Genomic DNA, 23,458 nt, shown 5'->3' on the forward strand with positions numbered 1-23,458 from the left:
TATCTGTCCGACCGTACACAGCAAGTTTTCACCCCCCCTTTCACTTCCACCGCCAGACCACTCAGATGGGGAGTCCCACAGGGTTCTTCCCTTAGCCCGCTTTTGTTTAATGTTTATTTTACCCCGTTGGCTAAGCTGATTGCTCAGACTGGGATTAAGTCCATATCCTATGCTGATGACATTCAGCTACTCTTTACGTTTGATACCCCTTCTGCCTCTGCCTTCGAGCCATTGAAATCCTGCCTTAGAGACATTTCTAACTGGATGGATGCCAATTCCCTCCGTCTCAATGCAGGCAAAACGGAGATCCTGTTTTTTAAATCTCCATCTCCCCTTGACGCTAGTCTTTGGTGGCCCTTAGATCTGTGCCAAGCCCCCATGCCCAAAGACTCTGTGAGAAACCTAGGAGTACGCTGGGATAATAATCTCAGCTTCAACACCCAGGTACAGACCGTAGCAGCCTCTTGCTTCGCTAAAATTAGAACAATCAAACGGCTCATTAACTATCTGCCGGAGGACTGCTGTAAGACTGTGATCCAGGCATTAATCATTTCCCATCTTGACTATGCCAATGCCCTTTATCTTGGTATCACAGCCGGCCTGTGTCACAAACTACAGACGGTCCAAAATGCTGCTGCTCGGCTGGTGGAGAGAATCCCCGCCAGACACCACATCTCTCCACATCTCCGTAAACTTCACTGGCTACCCATTGTGAAAAGGTGTGTCTTCAAGGCAATGATGCTGGCCTTCCGTGCATCTAAAGGCACTGGGTCGGCTCATCTGAAGACCACCTTGCGTCCCTACGTCCAATCCAGGTTACTACACTCTAATTCCCTACTACTGCTGGAAACCCCCCGTTTTAAACGTTCCCGTGCAGGTGGAAAAACCTTCGCGGTTTGTGCCTCTCAGCACTGGAACCAGCTCCCCCTAGCTCTTCGCTCCTCTCAAACAGAACCCGTATTTCGTAAATCCCTGAAAACCCTTCTTTTTTCCTCCTAGTTTGGCTTCCCTCCTGATTCCTCCTGCTGTCAGAGCCTTTTTTAGCACCGGGATGCCCCGCTGGGGTCGCTGCGCGCTTTATAAAATACACAAATAAATAAATAAATAAATATGACAATTTATCGTGCGCAACCGTGCAACAATTACACATTCAGCCTTCCGTATTATTTGGGGACTTAGCCTGCTTAACTGATCTCAAATAATGTAACAGCGGTTCCCAGATATCATTACGTCTGGAGGCGGGGGGGGGGGGGGGGGCAGTTCTTCCGCATAGAGAACTCAGGGGCATATTATCAAGGGGGTTTATCTCCGCTTTTTTGGCTTCAAAAGCCAAGAAAGCGGAGATAAAATTATCTCTCTATTACCTAGCTGTCGCTAAGACAAGTTAGCGACAGCTAGTAGGAGATAGCGACCATCTTGGGCCCCGCTTTGCATGTCAGTGATATTTATCACTAATGACATGCTAAGTGGGCGTGCCAAGATGTTAGCGACTGGAAACAGTCGCTAACATCGCTATCTCCTATTACCAACTTTTGGAGATATTCGCGCTAAGCGCGAATATCTCCAAAAGCTAACACCTGCCCTGAGCAGTTCTTAGCCATGTTATCCAATGGGAGGGGGATAACATGGCCAAGAGCATTAGCTCGGTAATGCATGAATATCGCTGACTTTACAGCGATATTCATGCATTTCCGCCGATTTTTATCGCTTAGGAGATAAACCTTGATAATAGCAAGGCTCCTAAGCGATAAAAATCGCCGCAACACGGCGATACAATTATTGCCGCTAAGCCAACATAGCGATAATTATCGCTAGTTGTTGGTAATATGCCCCTCAATTGTCTCGGCAGGCCACCAGATCACGAAGCCACCGTGCCGTCGATGGCCCAGCTGTGTTTTCCCACATCATTGATTCACTTCTCTTAGCCATGAGCAGAGCCACTCTCACCAATTTACCTATAGGGCCCTACACCTCTTTCATGCGTTGGTGTCTCGAAGTCCATATTTGAGTAGCTTGACTGGGGTATAGTACGCTTGGTGAATGTATTTTAAATGGATTATATGGTGTTTACCGTTGGATGTGAGGGCCCCTGTGAGCTGGCAGCAATATTCCCAATCTCGTGGTGTTAGTGGCGGAGTCATACGAGCATTCCGCTTCTCTAAGCTATTATTATGTGGCATCAGTTTCTCTTTAGCAGTGCGATATAGTGTGGTGAGAAAGTTATGTAGTTAAGGACTGATCAGCAGGGTGTGGAGAGTTTGTAGTACCTTCCGCAGGGAAGGTATGGTAGTGGGCTTGTATTGCCTTTTTCAGCCAGTGAAATTGAAATATGAAGAGAGGTGTTTTGTTCTTTATGTAGCTGAGGTCACTGTCGGTCAGAAAAACCCTGTCTGGAAACAAATCTTGCATTTTGACTAACCCTACCTGGTGCAGAACGTGCCTAGCACCCACTTCAAGCGTCACTGATAGGTTTGAGGGATACACTAGAGGTAGAAAGGGGAATACAACGGTAATTTCACGGCCATGCGGCCCAGTGCCTGTCAGGCCCCTATTGTGGCATCCACAGTGTTGATTTCAGAGCGGGGAGTCTACCGCCTAGAGTGTGTCAACACAGAGCTCAGTGGGATGAGGTGAGCATCTGCATCCTCCACTGCTACGTGTGGGATACATTTGTGTGCACCGAGCCAGTAGTGTGCGTACTGTGCATGAGCGTACAAGTAGTATAACTAAAGATCAGACACGCCAAACCCACACAGGCTTGCCTGCCCCCCAAACAAGCTTAAGGAGCAGAGATCGCACAGTTTAAAAAAAATGTTTTGTTACATGGATCGGTATATTGCTGAACAGATATAAAAATTGTGGCAGCACACTGCGGTCGGGCAGCGATAATGGTAGTTTCACCCATTTGTCCACCTGCTGTTCCAGCTTTGCATACGCCGGGCCATAATTCTCAGGTACGACCGTGTCAGGGTCTTTGTGTACCCACAGCCCCAGGTACTTCAGGGGGCCCGTGGCCCATTACAGCGGGAAGTCAAGCTTGTGCGGTAGGGTGCAATCTGTCAGTGGAACCACCACCGATTTGGACCAGTTAATGTGTAGGCCGGAGAACAGCCCAAAGCGGACATATTCTCGAAGTATTGGTGCCATGTAGGTATGTGCTGGGCGTATATAAAGCAGCATGTCACCCGCATATAATGAAAGGCCAGCAGGGCGATGTGCAAAGCAGAGGGCTGAGGTACTGAGGATATAGGCATGGGGTTACAGAGTTAGCACAAAAGGAAGGGGCGAGAGGGGGCATCCCTGAAGCGTCTCTCTAGTGATGCATATAGGGTCTGATGTACTTCCCTTCACTCTAACACACGCCGACGGCTTGGCATTTAGCAGGTGTTGGAAAGTGGGTTATTGGTAAGGGCAAATGTAGGTCTGCCACTGGCAATAAGGCCACTAACACATGTCCAACCAAGATGGCTGTGTAGTTGTAGTCCACTACAGGTCCGTCACCGAGGTCACATTGCGATCATATTTTACAGACAAAACAGCAAATCGAGAGATGATACCTACCGCCTGAACTGATGTGATAAACGAAGGAAAGGCACAGATTGACGGCGGACGCCGCCAGAGTCTATGCTGGCCGCAAGGTGCTGGCGCCTGGCAGAGTAGTGACCAGAGATTGACACGCTGGAAGAAGGGTGCTGCAGACAAGTCGCGGTGCAGCCCATGGGACGTTGATGACTCTCGAAGCCATGGACACCGTACGGGATACCCCATACAAGGAATGCCCTATCAGAGGAGGTACCCAGGGGACGGCGACAAGGGGCGAAGTGCAGCTGAGTAAATGGCGCAAATCACGTGCACGCGAACAAGACACACAGTAAAGAAAGATCTCTGATGCCCTGGGCCGGTGACGACTGGTGTGAAAGGCACAATAAGACTGGGGACTGGATGCTACTCACCGAAGAAAGCCTTAGTGGTGCCAGGAGCAATTATAATCAGGTGTATGTCTTTAAAATGGCACCCGAGGGAGACACTCCCTAATCAAGAAAGCAATAGCACCCAAGCTCGCGTCCAAGCTCGAGTCCCCAGAGTGGTGCTCCTTATCACAAAACTTTACATGGCACTCATGATGTAACCGGCAACTGGCAAAGACCAAGAGGGTTAAACAAGGTTATGGCACAAAAGTGGATAATTTAGAATTAACTTTAATGCAGTCATCGCTGCGAGGTCTGCCGAGGTAAAGCAGCAACCAGCAGCTGGGGCCAGTGCTACAACCCCGTCCAAACCACCACGACCTGGACCTTGGGGATCTCCTTGCGAGCATCGCAGGCCAGCGCTACATGCCCCACAGGTACAGAGACCACTTTGCAGTAAATCAGCCCTGTGCTGCCCTAGAACACTGCGTGGGACACACACACACACCATCACCGGTTTATGATTCATCACATTATTCCACTCACTTGCCCTCATCAGAGCTGCTTACCGTCTCTTGTGGTGCTGCACGTTAAAGACTGGGCTGATGCTACCAGTTAATTATGAGGAGCGCTTCGTTGCGAGGCCGTTTTCATATCCACGGCGATCTCCTCGATAATAGTACCTGACCCTAAAATAGCGTCTAAGTAAGGACTATTGAAAAGGCTCTTATCCTCTCTTGGGGTGCTGCGCAAAGAGACCTAGGTGTTTTGTACAATTATTGCTGAACCTGTGCCCGCAGAGTAAGAGGAATGTGTCATTGAGTGGCCGATTTTGTCTCCACGACCATCTTTATACTAACAAGAGCCTGACCACAAGATGGCTCTGATGTCTCAATTATTGTCACTTTCAATCTACGTTATAGCTATGTTTACTATGTTAATGCTCGTTAGACGTATCTATCATGGCTGTCCTTCAATACCCATGACACGGTGCCACCATTTTGTTGCTTCCTGTCCTCTCCCTCGGTCCGTTGGACTTCATCCTGCCGACCCTCAGACATTGCTTCTTGGCTGCACTGCCTTATCTCTGTCTCCCCCAACCAGGCCCCCGTTTTTCCTATCACCTATTTCATCTCCCCCCTCCCTCTCTCTACCCCCTTGGATATCTTATCTCACAGTTCACTCTATAGATAAGTAATATACTATTGTTTTTAGCCTAATCATTGTGGAAATGGAATGCTGAGTGAATGTACTATTTGCATAGTTTTAAATCTAACCACTAGTATAAGTAGTAGTCCTTTGTACTTAATATCACTATTCTGTGATTCTGAGCGTTCCTGTTTGCATCTCTACCCTGAGTGACTCTACAACATATACATTTCCTTTTCTGCTATCTGTATCTCTTCCTTGTGGGACTCTTCAACTTGCTGACTCCCTCCCTTTGTTCTCCCTGACCCCTGCCTTTTGTAGATCCTGTCTTTTTCTGGATCGCTAATTTACCCTGGTATTGAATGTGCTATCTTACTGTAATTAGTGTGATTTTTCCTTTGCCGTTTGTTCCCCTTCTGTTGACCTACCAGTTCTAACCTAGCTCCCTGTCCCTTGTTGCCCTTTGACTAAGCACTCCTTCTCCCCTTGTTGGGGAAAGATCCAATATTTATACCTTGGAGTCTCAGTAATCCCTCTGAGAGAGCCCACAGTTGAGGGAGCCACTCACAGTTGAGGTATGGTATGGCGCCCCTCGCCGAAGCACTTCCTCTCCCCTTTTTGGGGAAGGATCCAGTAGGTAGGCCTTAGAGTCTCAGTGACCCCTCTGAAAGAATGCACTGCGTAAAGGGAGCCACTCACAACGGAGATGGGAGAATGTTACCACTTCCCCTGAGATCACAGCTTACTGGACTTTGGACGCAGCTACTACTCGTCCACCGGTTTGTGGCCCCGTCACCCTCCCCCTCTCTGTCTACTTCTCCTCCTCCTAACCCCTCTCTCCTGAATCTCTCCCCTTACATGATTTTTACCTCACATGTATGTCCATATTGTATGTCTCGACCTAACATGTAACTATATAGCTATGCTCTAAAACTGTGTAACCGTTGTAATGATCTAACATGCAACTATGGTCTAATACTCATGAAAAGAGCTCTGATACCTCCGGGTCTTACCAGCACTATATAAAACCTTTCAAACGCATTCTCAACCCACAGTCAGGCATAACTTCAAAGACAGGTATGTAACGCATTTAAAAACACCAATTCAGTGAATAATTAAGACACACCACATAATAAAAATCCAGTACCACTTTATAACAATAGGAAATATTTGTATCTTTAAGATGACACCAAAATGACAAAAATCCAATGTAGGGTACTGGAGATATGAATTTTCAAAGTTTCAGAAAAATATAGCACTTAGAAGATTATAGCACCATATTGGGATACCTGCTCGCGATAGACTGAGTCAAAGTCAAAGTTTCAGGCCAAGCGCGATGGAGCCCTGAACGGCTACAGCTCGCGTCAGGTCCCGGTCTCACTTTCTACCCATCCCACTTAGAAACTTTTCTGGAGCTTTTCTCCCCGAGGTCCTTCGAAGCTCCCAGCCAGTCAGGATCCGATGAGGGTTTGACGGATTGCCTTTCGACAAGCTCCCGGTCAACTTCCATGGAGCGGACTTAGAAACGTTTTCTTTAGCACTTCAGCAGGGCAACCCAGGAATCCAAGCCGACACGTGATGGAAGGTAGGAGGCTTGGCGTTCACAGTTGCTCCCGGTCATGTTTTCTACGAGCGGACTTAAAAACTTTTCTGGAGCTTTTTCTCGTGGGGTCTCTCGATGCTATTCATGTAGCCCGATCTGGTGAAGGTTCACTGGCTTCAGATTTCTTCTAGTCCCGATCAAACTCTAGAAGTTGGCCTGATGGAGCTTTTAGCAGGACGAACCTGGATGGCTTGGCCGGCGGTTGAAGACAGGTGGCCTGGCTGGTCAGGTTGAGTCGGTCCCTGTATGGAGCTTTTTTCCAAAGTTCTGCAAACTTCTTGAAGATCTTCCTGAAGTTCCTCAAGGGGTCCCAAGGTGTTTTAAACTCCTTCCAAGGGTCTGGAAGCTCCAATATTGTCCTTGATAGTTGAGGACTTCAGTTCCCACAATCCACTGATACAAAACCATTGCAAATCCACTGGTGGTTCTCCAAGGTGCAGATTTAGTTGGTGATGTTCCAGATGAACTCTTTAAACCTGTAGCGTTCAGTGAGGCTACTCTTTAGTTTTTTTTCAGAAAGATAATCCACAGGGCTGTAGTTTCAGATGATGCAGTGTTCAAGGGTCAGGCCTTAGAAATCTTTGCACAGCAAAAATTCTCAACAGGGTACTTCTTGCTTCAGTAAGCAGATCTGAAGGGCTCTGCCCCTCTCAGATAATTATTCCAAGTTCTCTGGGTCAAGCAGGAGGTCACCTCTGAGCAATGGGAGCAGGGTAACTCCTCCGATATATGACCACATCCTGTAGAGTGTGACATTATTTTGTCCCAGAGTGCATCAAATCTTCCAAATCCATAATGGCTGATTTTCCAGTAAGGAGGTAAGTGCTGGCTAAATACACCCCTAGTATGGTTAATTTACTTAGCCTCTCCCCCTACATCTGCTCATACCTTCCGTAATCCTACCATCTGCCTAAGGTGGGAAGTTCAGAGCTGTAAATGCCAATGGTCTCTACTCTCCAATTTGAAGAGCATAGTTTACGACTCCTCCCCCTGGCCTGGCATTCCTATGGAACAGCACACTGCACTGCAAACAGAGCTGGTTAACCACGGGGGCTGTTTATCACCTCTTCAAGGCAGTGTGGCTAATCCACTTAACTCTGACCAATCAGGGCAGACCACTGGAAGGCTGAATTTGGACTTATAACTTCTTTTATGCACACTTTAGGAGAAATTCAACAATATGATATTGTTGGATTTATTAATATTATTCTGGGAAGTCTTTGAATGGCATGTCCATCCCTCTCCTATCAAGAGTTATTAATCAATAACTTCCTACCATGTTGACCTATGTAACAGGGGATTTTCAATGGGAAAAATTACTTGGCCCATTTTACCAGCACCAGGACTTACAAAAACATATTTTATAAGTACTTGCCTTATATCTACAGGAACCCCACCAATGTGTGACTAGGGGAGACTTTAGGGGTTCAGAATCTGGTGAAATATTGCAGATTCTCTCTCCACAGTGCTCCCAGCATCAAAGTCGAATCTGAGCAGCACTTTACCACAATGCGGGGAGTGAAATGTGAAATTTCATTTTACCTAGGCATATAAAAACTAATTTTTATAAGGTTGTACCTTATAAATATTTGACCTCCCACCCCTGGGATACCTAGGGGAGACCCGGGGGGTCCCTAATATACCAAAACATTGTAGGTTATCCGTTTTTAAGTGCCCCAAACACCAAAGTCGAGTTTGCACACAATTATTTTTCCAAAACGGTTTTGGCACCCAGGGCTGTTTTTAAACTGACCTCAGGCTTCAGCAGTGCACACATGCAAGTGCAGAAAAAGGCTACTGGCTTCTAACCGGCCCTATCCCTGGGTACTGGGGACAACAAGGTAGTTTCAATCCCTCTGCCCAATTATATAATTGGATGCTTATAGTGGAGGTAATGCGAATCACAGGGGTACCTCACCATACCATTGTGTACCGTAGTGTATGTAGGCGTTTTAACTGTATTCTAATGTGTCTCTTTCAGCATAGCACTGGCCCTGGGCCTGGTTAGACAGAGCCCCAGGTCAGTCAAAATCAGTTACCACCAGTATCAGTCAGCAATAATTTGGGGGTTTGTCCAGGGCACAATATGACTTTGCAACAGCTGGTGCATCCAGTGAACAAACATAGGGGGGAAGCCAGGTTGTGCGAGGTGGATCCTGTTGGAATGAAGCCAGACTGATGCGGGAGGACCAGTCCCTGCTCCTCTGCATATTCATTATACATTTTTCTAGGGAAGCCATTGGGACCAGGGGCCTTTTTTGTTTGGGAGGGACTTAATAGCCGCATGAACCTCTTCTACCATGATCGGTTGACTAAGAAACTCCCTCTGTCCATCCGACAACCAGGCGATGGCAATGTCTGCAAGGTATGCATCCAAGTCATCACCGTTGGCCACTCCACGTGAAGTGTATAGGTCTGCATATGTGGTGAGGAACTGTGCTAAGATCTCAGGGTTAGTGTAGTGATCACGTCCAGTATCGCCAATGATCTTAGAAATAACATGATGGTTCAGGTGGTCCCTGATCTTATGAGCAAGGTGGCGTCCCGGTGGTCCCCCTTCCACATACGCCTGGGCAACATGTCATCTAGCATTGTATTTAACCTCCCGCTCCGCTAGCTCAGCGTATTCCAGTGTGGTCTCCTTGTGCACATGGCAAGGTCTGATAGGCGCGTTCAAGATTGTCTAATGAGGATTCAAGCTTAGTGAGCTGTCCCCGCAGATCTGCTAGGATACCAGCAGCAGTGCCTTTGCAGGTGTCCCAAATAGTGGCCTTGAAGGCCTCAAAGAGAGTCATTGCACTGTCCAACGAGCTTTTGTTGTGGTTAAAAATATTGTGTGAGGGCATCATGAATAGTCGTGACATAGAGAGGGTCGAGCAGGGCCTCCAGGCGGAAGCGCCAGGTGAACAAACGCTGTGTAGTGTTTGAAAAGTGTAATGCAATACAAACTGGATTATGATCAGACAGTGTGCGAGGCAATCCCTCTACCCAAGACACCCAGCCTCCTGCGGTTTCTCTCAGGAACCAGTAATCTAACCGGGACCAGCTACCATGTCCTTTGGAAATGTGTGTGCCCTCACGCTTGTCCCAATTTAGCTGATGCCAGACGTCTATCACCCCCAGTTTCGCCATTCCCTCGTTAATGATCCAGGCCACTCTAGAGGATTGACCTCCTCTGCCACTGGCTTTGTCCCTGCTGGGGTCTAAATTTGTGTTAAAATCTCCTCCCCACTTTATCACAGCTTCAGGCCAGTCATGCAGTGTGGAGAGGATGCGTTCAAAATGCCAGGGCCGTCTATATTTGGTTCCTATGCGTTTACGATTGTGATTAGACTTACCGCCAACTTCCATTGTACCATAGCATAATGCCCAGCATCATCGGTACAGGTTTTGAGCATGGTGAAGGGGACATTCTTCTAGATCATTGTGAGGACTCCCCAGGAGTAGAAGGAATAGGAGGAGGATAGTCTATAGCCAGACCACTGTGATCCAACACGCCCATCAGATTGCGGGGCCAGGTGTGTTTCCTGTAATAGGGCAATTGCGACCTTGTGGCAATCTAAATATGCTCAGACCTGAGGAATCTTCTTCTTACACAGGTAATTACAGTGTGAGCAGTGTGTTGAGTTAAAAACATGTTATGCATTGAGCACAATACCACTACATTACGTGAATGCACATCTACAGTTATCCCAGTAAAACAGACCGCCCTGGCGCTTTCAGAAGCGGTCGCTCCCTGCCTCCCCGCTCCACTGGTATCGTTGGCTGCTTTGTAATACTTTCAGAAGCGATAGCTGCTGTCTGCCTTAGCGCTCATACCGCTAGAAACATCCTCGAGTGTTCATTATTACTATTAGGCAATTTCAAGTGTTTATTTAGCAGAATTAATTGCGAGCGGCTGACTGTACTAGCGCTATATCAGAGCTTGAAGCATTACCGAGTGTTCTTCTGTGTGCCCCATCTTGCTGCCTGTTTTAACTTTTACCGGCCATTTTGTTGTTGTTTGTGCCTCGGAGCCCTCCCCTCCACCACGATCCCGCCTCCCAGCTGATCCTACCTCGCCCCTCCCCCCTCCACTATCCACATATGACAGATGCTTATGCGCGCAGCGTTCACGCGCAGCGGTCGCGCCCCATGCGTGCCGAAGGTGCGCCAAAGGTAAGCCCGTCTACGCGCGTCCGCGCCTGGACCGCGCCCAGCGCCAGACCCCCTAGCCCCTGCAAAGCACACTCCTCAGGCATAACGTATGACGCCACCACCCTCCTAGCCCTTAACCCCGGACGCAAACCTCTATGCTGCGTAGCTGCCCCAGGACTCACCCATGGACCCTTCGCCTGCCACTCCTGCAAATTTACCAGCATCAAGACCCATACCACACCCACTAACACCAAACACAGCTCCGACTCTAACCACCTGAAGTGCTTCCTGCTGAACACCCGCTCGGTCCACAGACATGCCACCGAACTCTGGGATCTACTCGACACTACATCACCGGACGTCGCCTTCCTTACTGAAACATGGATGAACGCATCATCAACACCCGACATCGCCATAGCCATCCCGGACAATTACAAGATTACCCGAAAAGACCGCACCAACCAAACAGGAGGAGGCATTGCCATCGTCCATAAGAACACCATCAAAATCACGACCAGCTCCAACGATAACCTTACAACCGCCGAACACCTCCACTTCCAGGTCCACACCGACCGTAGAACCACACTCAGAGGCACCCTCATCTACAGACCACCAGGAACCCGTAAACAATTCAGCGAAGACATCACCGACTTCATCAGCCCACATGCCCTCGCCTCAGAGAACTACATTCTATTAGGAGACCTCAACTTCCACCTGGACAAGAAAAACGACAGCAACACCACCACCCTTCTGGACAACCTGGCCAATCTCGGCCTCAAACAACTTGTCGACACCCCCACCCATGTAGCCGGACATACGCTCGACCCAATCTTCACCTCCAGCAAACACATCTCCTTCGATCGCACCACAACTCTCCACTGGACGGACCACAGTTGTGTTCACTTCAGCTACAAAACCAAATCTACCCACAACCCCCCACAACCTATCCCCCGAAGAAAATGGAACAAAATCACCTCCTACCAACTCCTCACATCGCTCAACCAAAACCCACCCGCCCTCTCATCGGACCCAAACCAAGCTGCCATCAAACTCAAACAATGGATCACCCACAGCATTGACGAATTAGCACCCCTGAAAAACCATCACACCAAACTAGACAGCAAAAAGGCCCCCTGGTTCAACGATGACCTTAAGAAATCCAAAAAGCTATGCCGCACTCTCGAGAAAACATGGAAAAAAAAAACAACAACCGACAACATGACCACCTTCAAGGCAGCCACCCGCAAACACCACCAGCTGATCCGAGCCACCAAGAAGTCAGCACTCAAGAATCGACTCGACAACAACGCCCATAACAGCAAGGAACTATTCAACATCGTCAAAGAATTCACCAACCCCACCGCGGCCTCAAACGACATCACTCCCTCCCAAGACCTCTGCGATTCGTTATCCTCCTTCTTCTACAACAAAATTGCCGACATACATAACAGCTTCGAAAACAGTTCCAACAAACAATCCTCCCCACCCCCCTCAGAACCCACACCGCCCTCTAACATCCTCAGCGCCTGGAACCCGATCACCACTGAAGACACCATCCGCCTCATGAATTCCATCCACTCTGGCTCGCCAACCGACCCATGTCCCCACCACATCTTCAACAAAGCAGACTCCATCATCGCACCCCATCTCCGTGATGTCATTAACTGCTCCTTCACCTCTGCCACCTTCCCAGAAAGCTGGAAACATGCCGAAGTCAGCGCCCTCCTGAAGAAACCCACAGCAGACCCCTCTGAACTTAAAAACTACCGCCCCATATCCCTCCTCCCATTCCCGGCCAAAGTCATTGAGAAAGCCGTCAATAGCCAACTCGCCGCCTTCCTCGAATCCAATAACTCCCTCGAACCCTCACAGTCCGGCTTTCGAGCCAAACACAGCACTGAAACCTCCCTCATCGCAGCAACAGACGACATCCGAACACTACTGGACAACGGAGAAACAGTGGCCCTCATTCTACTCGACCTCTCCGCCGCCTTCGACACTGTTTGTCACAGCACACTCATACAATGCCTCAGCAACATCGGCATAAAAGGAAAAGCCTTGGACTGGATCATCTCGTTCCTAGCTGGGAGAACGCAGAGAGTCCGACTTCCCCCCTTCAAATCAGAGGCCACCGAAGTCATCTGCGGTGTACCACAAGGATCTTCACTCAGTCCCACCCTCTTCAATGTTTACATGAGTCCACTCGCTTCCATCGCGCGTCAACACAACCTAAACATCATCTCCTACGCTGACGACACCCAACTGATTCTTTCCCTCACCAAAGACCCCAACACCACCAAAACCAATCTTCACGAAGGCATGAAAGAAGTAGCCGTTTGGATGAAAGACAGCCGCCTTAAACTTAACTCAGACAAAACGGAAGTGCTCATCCTAGGATCAACCCCCTCTGCCTGGGACGACTCATGGTGGCCTTCGGATCTGGGCTCAGCACCCATACCCACGGACCACGCACGTAATCTTGGCTTCATCCTAGACTCTTCACTCTCGATGACCAATCAAGTCAACGCCGTCTCATCCTCCTGCTTCAACGTACTTCGTATGCTCAAAAAAATCTTCCACTGGATCCCCGCCGAGACAAGAAAGACTGTCACCCACGCACTGGTTACAAGTCGACTAGACTACGGAAACACCCTCTACGCCGGAATCACAGCCAAATTACAGAAAAAACTCCAACGCATCCAAAACGCATCAGCGAGACTCATTTTGGACATCCCCTGCCAAGATCACATCACCGGCCACCTGAAAGACCTCCACTGGCTTCCCGTCAACAAGAGAATACAATTCCGTCTCCTCACCCACGCACACAAGGCCCTCTACAAACTAGGGCCCGAATGCCTCAACACCCGATTTTCCTTCTACACACCCACTCGCCAACTAAGATCATCCAATCAAGGCCTCGCCGCAGTTCCACGCATCCAAAGATCCACAATGGGAGGTAGATCCTTCTCCTACTTGGTGCCCAAGACCTGGAACTCACTCCCCACTCACCTCCGCCTTACACAGAACCACATCTCCTTCAGAAAAGAACTTAAAACCTGGCTATTCGATAAATAATGAACCCCCTCCCCAAGCGCCTTGAGACCCTCTGGGTGAGTAGTGCGCTATATAAATTCTTGAACTTGAACTTGAACTTGAACTTGAACTTGAAGACAGCCACATAAACAAACCCTTCAAAATCCCCCACCCCGGTCACCCCACCCACTTTAGTAACCCCAACATGCCAAAGCCAACCCAAACCCCCCCAGACCCATATGGGAACACTGGAGCACAATACCCCTCCTGTTGTAGTGGGAAATCGGGGTAGAAAGCAAGGGTGTTGCCCTCGTGCGTTATAGTGCCTTTCTCCCGGGCATACGGAGCATGGCATTGCAGCCTCAGTAATTAAGCAGGCGGTCAATGATGGGACGTGGGGCCACACCCGGTGGGGGACAAGAAGCAAGAGACGTGTGGGCCTGCTCTACAATTAGTACCTGAGATAGGTGTTCCACCCCAAAAATGTCTCGAAGGGTTCAGCGGCTTTTCCCTGCAGAAGTCCGCAGTCGTGCGGCTCACACCAGACCGATAGCGGCAGGCGGCGGGGATCAATGTCGATACCCTGCGGCCCACAGCCAGCACGCCGCACAAGCAGGGATTAGGAGAATCCGTGCACCCCATGCAGCCAAGAGAATAACGACCAGGGTGCCCGCAGCCCCCAACCCAGCCAGCACCGCACACCAGCCTCCAGCCGAGTTGCTGGATCCCCTCTTGCCTCGCACCAGTCATGGCTAGCACGACGCAGCACTCACCACAGCTTCGCAGTTAGAGCCCTTCCCCGGCCGCCATTGCGGTGTTGCAGGCCCAAAAAAACGTCAGGCCCCTCACACAATCACCTGAAGGCAAAGACGGCAGCTCTGCACAGGAAAGGCTGCCCACTGTTCTCCGACACACTTCTGCTGTAAAGGCAGAGTGCGGATTGCTGGCAGGAACTCAAGGATAATGTCCAGATCGATGGCTTGGCCGGCGGAGCTGCTCTATCGAGTGGCCATCTTGCCTTGCGCCTTCTAGCGCCCCCGTGAGGTCCAGAATTGAGCCTGAATTCTATGTTCCATTAGTTGGAGGATGTTATGAGTTAGACAAACTTGTCAAAGAATCTGTTATCTGCAAGTGACGATACTGGAATCCCATCCACCCGTGTATCCCACCACAGGACACACACACTACTTTGCATTTTTATTAAACAACTTAGCAGAAAATATGTAGAATAAGGCGCATATTAGATTTTTGATCTCAACACACATCTCTAACCGGTTAAAACTTAACCTACCCAAGGTGTCTAACTGTTGTTAGCCTACTCGCCTATATGACTGCTTGAATTTACTAAGCCTAAATTATACTTAGCCACGCATAGTTACCCCAAATATCTTATGCTGTGATCAGTCTGAACGTCAACCGTATCTTCTAAACGTTTATCACAAAAATGGTCTTATGAAATGTGGAGGGGTCATTTTTGCTTGGCTCCTGCTGGTAATAAAAATGCACAAACAATGCCCTTTTGCTTAAACATAGGGAAAACATTACTACTTTATCCTTCTTCTTACCCAGATGGATGTCTTCAAGGTCATCTTCCCCTGCAGCTGCAGTTCTAAAGCATGCAGCAGAGAAGTAGAACGTTCCCTGTCTGTCTTGTTAGTTTAAATAGTGCCAGAAAACGGGGAGTTTCTAAACTGAAAAGATGCCAATAAAGAGCACACAATTTTTTTATCGCATTCCTATTACAACAGTTTGCTTTTCTAGCAATTATGCATATTATAAACATCCTCTTTAGCATTAAATGCAGTCATGTTTGTATGTAATCAGGCCTTTGTTGCATGTGACATGTATTATTATCACACGAAAGCCTTACTGCACGCAGCAACGTTCTTCTAGTTCGTAGTCTTAGCATAGTGCTGTGCCTTTTTTAAAACACATATACGTCCCATGCTATGTTTAAGCAGTTGTCACTTTTAATAAAAGCCTTAAAGACTCCGTTGATTACATTCTCTTTGAAATGCATTATACAACATAAGAGCACGCGGCAATTACATAGATAATAGCTCTGCAACCATGCTGGGAAAAGGGTCCTATTTCATAGAAACACCATGAGTCAGAACTATCCGCCTGATTCATCAAGCTAAATTGCACTCGCAAAGGGCAAGATTCTCAGAATCTTGCCTTTTGCGAGTGCAATTTTTGCATTTGGGATTCATCATCCCAAATGCAAAATTCGCTATTTAAGAATTCGCACATTTGCGAAGAATTGAATTTAAGGAATCTCTATTTGAGATTCCTTAAATGCAATTCATGAACCCCCACATGCATCAACCTATTTAGGAAGTGCAAACGGTGCGAATCGGTAAATTCGGTAAACAAGGCAGGGCTGCCCGCTCTCCCCCCTCCTTTTCAACGTTTATATCGAGCCCTTTGCTCTGATTCTAAGAGAAGAAGCAAACATATCATCTTTCAGCTTCGGAGGGTGGAAAAAGCGGGTAGCCCTATATGCGGACGATATCCTCATAATGACTTCCAACCTAGACCAGGCTCTCCCCACAGTGTTCAAGAGGGCTGAAGAGTTTGGCAAGATTTCCGGATATGAGATAAACTCAGATAAAACGGAAATTATGGCCTGGAATACCACTACTACTCTGGTTGAGACAGTACCCTCAATGCGATATTTAGGCATCAGAATTTTTCAAGATATTAATAAGCTCGCCGCTAAAAATCTGGAGCGAGTACATAATGAATGCCGGAAGAAGCTTAAGGCTTGGAACCATCTCCCTTTATCCATCTTTGGGAGAACTAACTTAGTTAAAATGTCTATCCTGCCTATATATACTTTTTTGTTTAACTCGATCCCAATGGCTTTTGACCCTAAACAATTGGCGAAGTGTCAACAGGATGTCAATTCATTTGTCTGGAGATATGGAGCCACACGTCTGGCGTGGAAGAAGTTGAGGAGGAGGAGGGAAAAAGGGGGGTTGACGCTGCCTGACCTTCAGTATTACGCCTGGGCATTTGAGCTATCTTACTCTAGAATGCTCCTAAAGACACCAATGGATAATGCTAGGGGAAGAATGTTTCGAGCTATGCTAGAAGGTGCCGGTCTTCCACTGGCTGGCTTTCTTTTCAAGTTTGGAGACCAGAAATTTTTCAAAAAAGTTAAATTAAAGACTCTTCAATCACTGGCGAGGAGCTGGTCTATAATTAGGAAAAGGTTAGGGCTCGGCTATTTCTCAAACACGGCTCCTCTGTGGGACTCACCTGGAGCTCCAGCGTGTCTTAAAGACAGTTTGGCGGGTCCTATCAAAGAGGCCGGTTTTTTGTCCTGGGGAGAGTTGGTGGCAGGAGGCTCCATGATTTCTTGGGAGGATCTGCGGGAGAAAGTCGGACCGCACCTTTCTTCCTTTAAGTATATACAACTAACTAGCTGGGCTCAGGCAACGCTTAGGAAGAGGGTCCCCCTTGGGAAAGAAAGTCAACTGGAAAGTTTATTGGTCACGAGACCAAGGGGGGGCAAGGAGGTTGCATGTTGGTATTGGGGGATTCTAGAAGAAATAGATGGAGACTTTAATCTCCCTGAGAAATTATGGGCAAGTGAGATGGGAGATCAGTGGGATTCGAAGTGGCAAATTTCATTTACTTTGCTAAACAAGCTGGTGAAACCAGCTTGGCTGAAAAGAAACCACCTTTTCACGCTACATCGTGCATACCTTTCTCCCCAGAAACTATCTAAATATCAACATGGGAAAAGTTGTAATAAATGTAATCTGCCGGAGGCCTCGGATGTTCACATGTTTAAGGACTGCCCAGCAATCAGCTATTTTTGGGAGAAGGTGTTGGAGGCTCTGTCTTCTATGCTTAATACAACATTGCATATCTCTCTTCCCCTGATTATCTTTGGATTAGAGGATAGCATCACTGGGCAGGCTAGATGCTTTTTGTTTTATTCAATCCTCCTGGCCAGGAGACAGATTTGCAGGTTTTGGGTAGACGTAGCTCCCCCAATTTTTTCAGGATGGTTGACATCGCTCTACGAGGTTTCTAGGGTGGACCTGGCCAGATCCTGCAGCAGGAAAAAGCTTGCTTTTTGGGACTTTTTGGTAAAATGGAGATAGAATGCCCGGGGTTGTTTTTGTTGTTGTTTTTTTTTGTTTTTTTTTTCCCCGGGTCCTATGATTATGCCTGTTTCCTACTCCATGGACCGGTTGAAGGGTCTTCCTAGGTTTGGGCTGGTCCAACAGGCGTTAACACGTCTAGATGGAGAGATCTAGGTCTCCCTGTTGTGTGAAGAATCCCTTCTCCCGCCAATAATAGCTTTTGTGCGCCTGGGTCCGTGCCATGTTAACATACCCGAGGGCTGGTTACGGAGGCGTTGTGGTGGTTGGTGGTTGTTTCTTTGTACTAGGGTATCGGCAAATGAGGACAAAAAAAAAAACCAGTGAGCCACACTACTCCACTCCAGGAGCAGGCTGGACATACTGCGTAAAGAAGTCATCCTCTAAAACAGCATCCGCAGGATGAGAGAAGCCCAAATTGGACCACACATGGGTGAACAGTTCAGCGAGCTCTGCACCCTGAACAAAGCGACCACGGACACCCTCATCTTCATCAGGAACAACGTCATCCTCAGGAGCAGCCTGCGGATCCAAAGAAACACGAGGCAACTTGGGAGGAGGCCCAGCCGCGTCCCTAGCCAGAATAGCAGCAGCCACAGCCTCATTTATAATCAGGCGCAGGGCATCCAGAGGGGCCGCAGAAGAAGAAGCCTCAAAAGCCATGCAGAAACAAAAGACAGTGAGCACAGCACCCAAGTCCAAAAACCACCAAAACGGGCACAAACAAGGACAAAAAAAAACAGCCACGAAGGACCCCATATATAGGCCCGAGGAACCGAGCACCCGGGGGTGGTGGGAAATGTGAGCCGGCATAAAAAGTCCAGCCAGCCAGCTGCCAAAATCGCCCCCAAAAGACACAAGAACACAAGTGCGACCCATCACATACTCCACAAAGTCCCCGCCCGCTAATGCAGGGCGAAGCGGGACCGGAGACCACCCAAGAACGGCCGCTGGAGCAGGCCAACACACCCGGTGAGTGAAAAATGAGCGGAAACGGCCTCTAACACAAACCACGTAGAAAAGCAAATGCCACAACATAGAGGCAGCGCGGGGGAAATGACAGCGGAAAACAAAGGCGGCCGCTAAAGCAGGCCGCCGTAGAAACAGCAAAACATAACAACAGGGTAACTCACCCATATCCAGGTAACCCCGAACAGCACAGCCAGGCAAACCGGAACGTAGATTGCAGAAAAAAAAGAACAGGATGTTTCTTTGGTGCACTTCCCCCTTTATAGTCACGTGATGGTGACGTCATCCTAGGGGGAAGTGCAAACAGCTCAGCTAGGTAGGGGTTTCTGTAGAGCAGACTAGCTGCTCACTTGTCAGGAATGGGACGGGGAGACCAGGACTCGGAGTAATGTATATTACCGGTGAGTAACCGGGCATAAGTCAGCATTATGAACACGTGATTGTTGCTTTCCATGAGGATGGTTAGCAGCCCTGCAGCCAGTGTTGCGTATACTCTCTTTGAACTGCATGTGATACATTTAAAGAGGACAGTCACTGTAATAGCTGGTAGTTCTAGAATCATGTTAGGAAGAGACCCTTCCCATAGAAGGACCATAAGCCCAGTGCTTAATTTGTGCCGGTGCTTTCCGGTGCTAAGCACAGGTGCTTATTTCTCAGGGCCCAGTCTACATGGTGTGATTGCTGTTAAGAGAGTACAGTAAACAAAAGAAAAACCCACAAGCTGTTTCAGGCGGTACGTAACCTGAAACTTGTGTTTAAGCACTGTGAAAGTGAATTCAAAATGCAGCTGCCCATGTGTGAACCCAGAGACACAACGTGGCATTTTACAATGCCCATGTATTTATTTCCGACAATGCGGCAATATTCTAGCTGCGGTGCCGGCGTGGCGCGTGGTTTACAAAAGTCGACTCGCTCTCTGCCAATTAGGGAGGAGGGGGGCTGCACTCTCAGCAGTCGATGCTACTGCTAACAGTCACTGTGGGGCTGGGCATAAATCCGGATGTGCCGGAGGAAAAGGAAGTTGGCAGAAGCGGTGGGAGACTCAATCTGAGTCTGTCCACCAGACTCGAGTCTCTCTTTCTTACGGCTGCCCGCTGTACAAGAGGCATGATCGATCGCATCACAGCGGGCGGCGCAAAACACTAAGTGCAGCCGGCTCAGTCAGGCTGGCCAGCGGGAGCGGGGCCGGCCCGCCAGGACGAGAGTGGCCAGCAGAGCCTGCATGAAGATCAGGCTGCAGAGTGAACCATCGATGTAGTAGCAGTCAAAGACCGGCTTAGTCTCTGACAAATAAGCGATTTTGTCGGTGGCAGGACACTAAGGTTAGCATGTGCATACATGCAGAATTGGTAGCGAGAGTGGCACCTAAATGTAGAAAGTTGGTAACCCTGAGTTCTGAGCAAGGCTGTGCACATGGTGCAAAATAAAACCTCACTCTGAAACAGCTTTGAAACTATCCCGACAGGTGGATCAGCTGAACTCCCCACGGTCTGTGTGTGGCAGCTCTGGAGTTGTTCCCCACTAGCATACACCAGCGGGGGCATATCCAACTAAGTACTCTCCAAATATAACCCTAAAAGCCAAATAACTCTTCTTCTGAACATTAAGATTGTAGGACAGTTAAATGATCTGTATCTTATTCTCTTTGGCCAAAGGTTGCTTCTTTTTAAGCATCTTTTAATGTGAGGTTAATGCAATTTTTCCCAGATCACAATGTTAGTTTATTATTTTAACCCGTTGGCTGCTGCCGTCGGCCAATGGTCATCGCGAGCACTACCTCGGTAGTGCTGCGCACGTCCGTTGACCAACGCGGCCCCACCCGTTTCTTCGAACGTTCAGCACTAGCGCAGAACGTTCGAAGCAGCCAACGGGTTAATGAAGGTTTATTGCCTTTTTCCTAACACAAAGTTAAACAACCATATCATAGCAGTCCCAGTCCCGTACTGCTAGCAGCTCATGACAGAGAGCATCTTGATACACTTAGTTCATTGCGATCCGCAGGATGTTAGTTATTGCTTTGGCAGGAGCATTGCATCTATGACTCAAGTAATTATGAACAGCACAGAGTTCATGAACACGCAAGGATTGATAACTTTATATGTATTGTGTGAAGGGGATACACAGTGCTGCCTGTCTTTTGTGATATTTTACTGCTTTGTTGATTTTAGTAGTTTTTAAGGATTGGTTCTCTATTCTTACTGCACATATCGCTCTGTATCTACACTGGAATTAAATCATTGTTCTTTTTTATACAGAACTAACCCTCTAGCTTGTATCTTTAGGTTATATTACTAGGGGCGTAGCTACCATTGGTGCATCAGGTACAGGGACACAGAACACTGACGGACCCTCAAACTCCTGACAAAGCTGTCTTTTACTACCCCAACAGCAGTCCAAGAGGCCATTTTTTCCTTGCCTGCTCCAGGGCCCATGGCATCCTTGCAGCACTACTAGTCTCCACCTACACAGCGCCCAGTATATGCTAGGCTTTGATTACTCGGCCAAGCTAGTCCAGAGTAAAGGACATCTGGGACGTCAACTTGACATCTCAAACTGAGTAGCTATATCCTAATTTATAGGAAACATTTGGAATTGCTTCTGCTATTTCTGTGTTGTGTACATTGTGTTACTGAGCACTGTCTGCCACTAATAGTCACTTGTCAATATAGATATCCTCCAAACAACTGTGAATGTCTGGTTCGAAAGGAGTCGCTGAAGAAGCAATACTGGGTCTTCAAGAGACGTCGCAATGTCAGATGATCTTTTGTAAACCTACGCTGTAGCAGAAAATTGTATGCAGGCTTGAACCATGAACGTTCTGCATCCTACTCATCATCCACAAAGTTTGGCAATGCCAACAAAGGCTACCAAGGATGATGGAAGTAGATGGGTGGAACGAAAACAGCAGAACTTTAAAAAAGAAAAAGAAATGACTTATCTGTTCACTGCCCTGTGCGCCATGTACACAGCTTCGAAAAGAACCTATCTGTGAATGAGCTGCCAGCAAAGAAAGAAAAGGGTAAGGGCAATAATATAACATCTTTAAGGTGCAGAACCAGAGGTACCAAAGCTTTTTAATGATGCTGAAGGTATGTGAGTAGGTAAGCTAGGAGTCCCAGATAAATAATGATATGATCTGTATAAAAAGGACTAGAGCTCAAACCAACTGAACTTTATTGGAAAAAAGTTTTAAAATGGATTAGACAAAACTAAAATTCTCAACTAGTAGCATTTGGTGTAAACTGGATAAGAAGCTACAGTTACCCTGACACAGAAATACAGTATCAAAGAATTTCAGTTGTTTGTATATCTCAGAAGAAGCATAAAACGAAGATACCAAATTCAGATTTGCAGCCAGTAGTACAATCTCTGGTATTAGTAAAAGCGGACTAGGGAAATACTGTGATGACTGCTCACACTAAAATAAGGATAGGACCATTATAGGCAATTCAACACACAGCTGACAAGCTGCTCTCAGGCTCAAGGAAGTGCATTTACACCATTTGTATTGTGATCACATTTGCGCGTCTGACATATTAGCTCTACATGTAAGCTCTCCAATGCACCTGGATCCCAAACTTCTCATTCCTGAGAGCTCAGGGAAAGTGAGCAGGAACAAGCACCTCTTCCTAGAAATTCAAAGGTTCAAGATAACGCAAATTCTCTTCTAACAGGACAGGGGAGGACCATGAATGCAAAATATGACTTACAAAGGTCACTGTGATTTGCAAACACATGCATGTGCATATCCATGGTAGGCCTCTTTGTGCTTGTCACATCTTGTCTCGACTCGACCTGTCTCTATCCACCTTCCCTGCAGAATGAGTGAATCATATAGACGCTACAGCTAAGGGGAGGTTCTTAAAAACCAAGGTAATGTCAGGATATACTTTAAACATAAACTGACATCAGCTAGGCTCCTGTCTTCCAAAGTCAAAACTGGACAAACACTACAGTACAATTCGGAGAGTAGATAGACCATCATAGGTTCACAGCTAAAACAGACAACAATAGATAGACTACAAAACTGGCTCCACTTTAGAGAGCTTTTAAGGGACTAACCAGGGCTTAATTTGAGCAGGTGCTTTCAGGTGCTCAGCACTTGCACTTCTTTCACAGGGCCGGGGATACAATTTCTGATCCTGCAGGTGGTGGTCTCAGTATTAATTGTTCAATTCAAAATAAAAAGAATAACATACATTGCATGGTGACTGGCTGGTAAATGTTCATAGGCAGACCGGTATACGCCTGTCCAGGCAGGCATGATTGTGTATCACCATGTTAGTGATGATGTCATCACGCTGATCACAAATCCAAGAAGTTATCGACAAACTATGGCTTGCATTTTATTCCTCTAGTCTGCTGCAGCCTGCCACTGCCTGAGCCTAAACCTCCCATTGAATAATTGTAGCTGGGGGCTGGCTCATGATGGAGTTAAGGCAAGAACGCATTTCGAACTTGGGAGTGAGGGCTCTTGGGGAAGAATACAGGAAAGTAAGTGTGGACTTTCCACTTGCTGTACAGCCAGAGTAGTATATCCA

At 47.7% G+C, this 23,458-nt stretch overlaps 1 protein-coding gene across 1 annotated transcript in view; it reads right to left on the reverse strand.

Moving 5' to 3' along the window:
• Nucleotides 1-23,458, reverse strand: part of ASIC2 (acid sensing ion channel subunit 2) — a 1,943,108-nt gene that overhangs the window by 463,425 nt on the left and 1,456,225 nt on the right. The gene's annotated exons all lie outside the window — the stretch shown is intronic.

Source organism: Lissotriton helveticus, chromosome 5_1, assembly GCF_964261635.1.
Source record: "Lissotriton helveticus chromosome 5_1, aLisHel1.1, whole genome shotgun sequence".
Classification (NCBI taxonomy): Eukaryota; Metazoa; Chordata; class Amphibia; order Caudata; family Salamandridae; genus Lissotriton; species Lissotriton helveticus.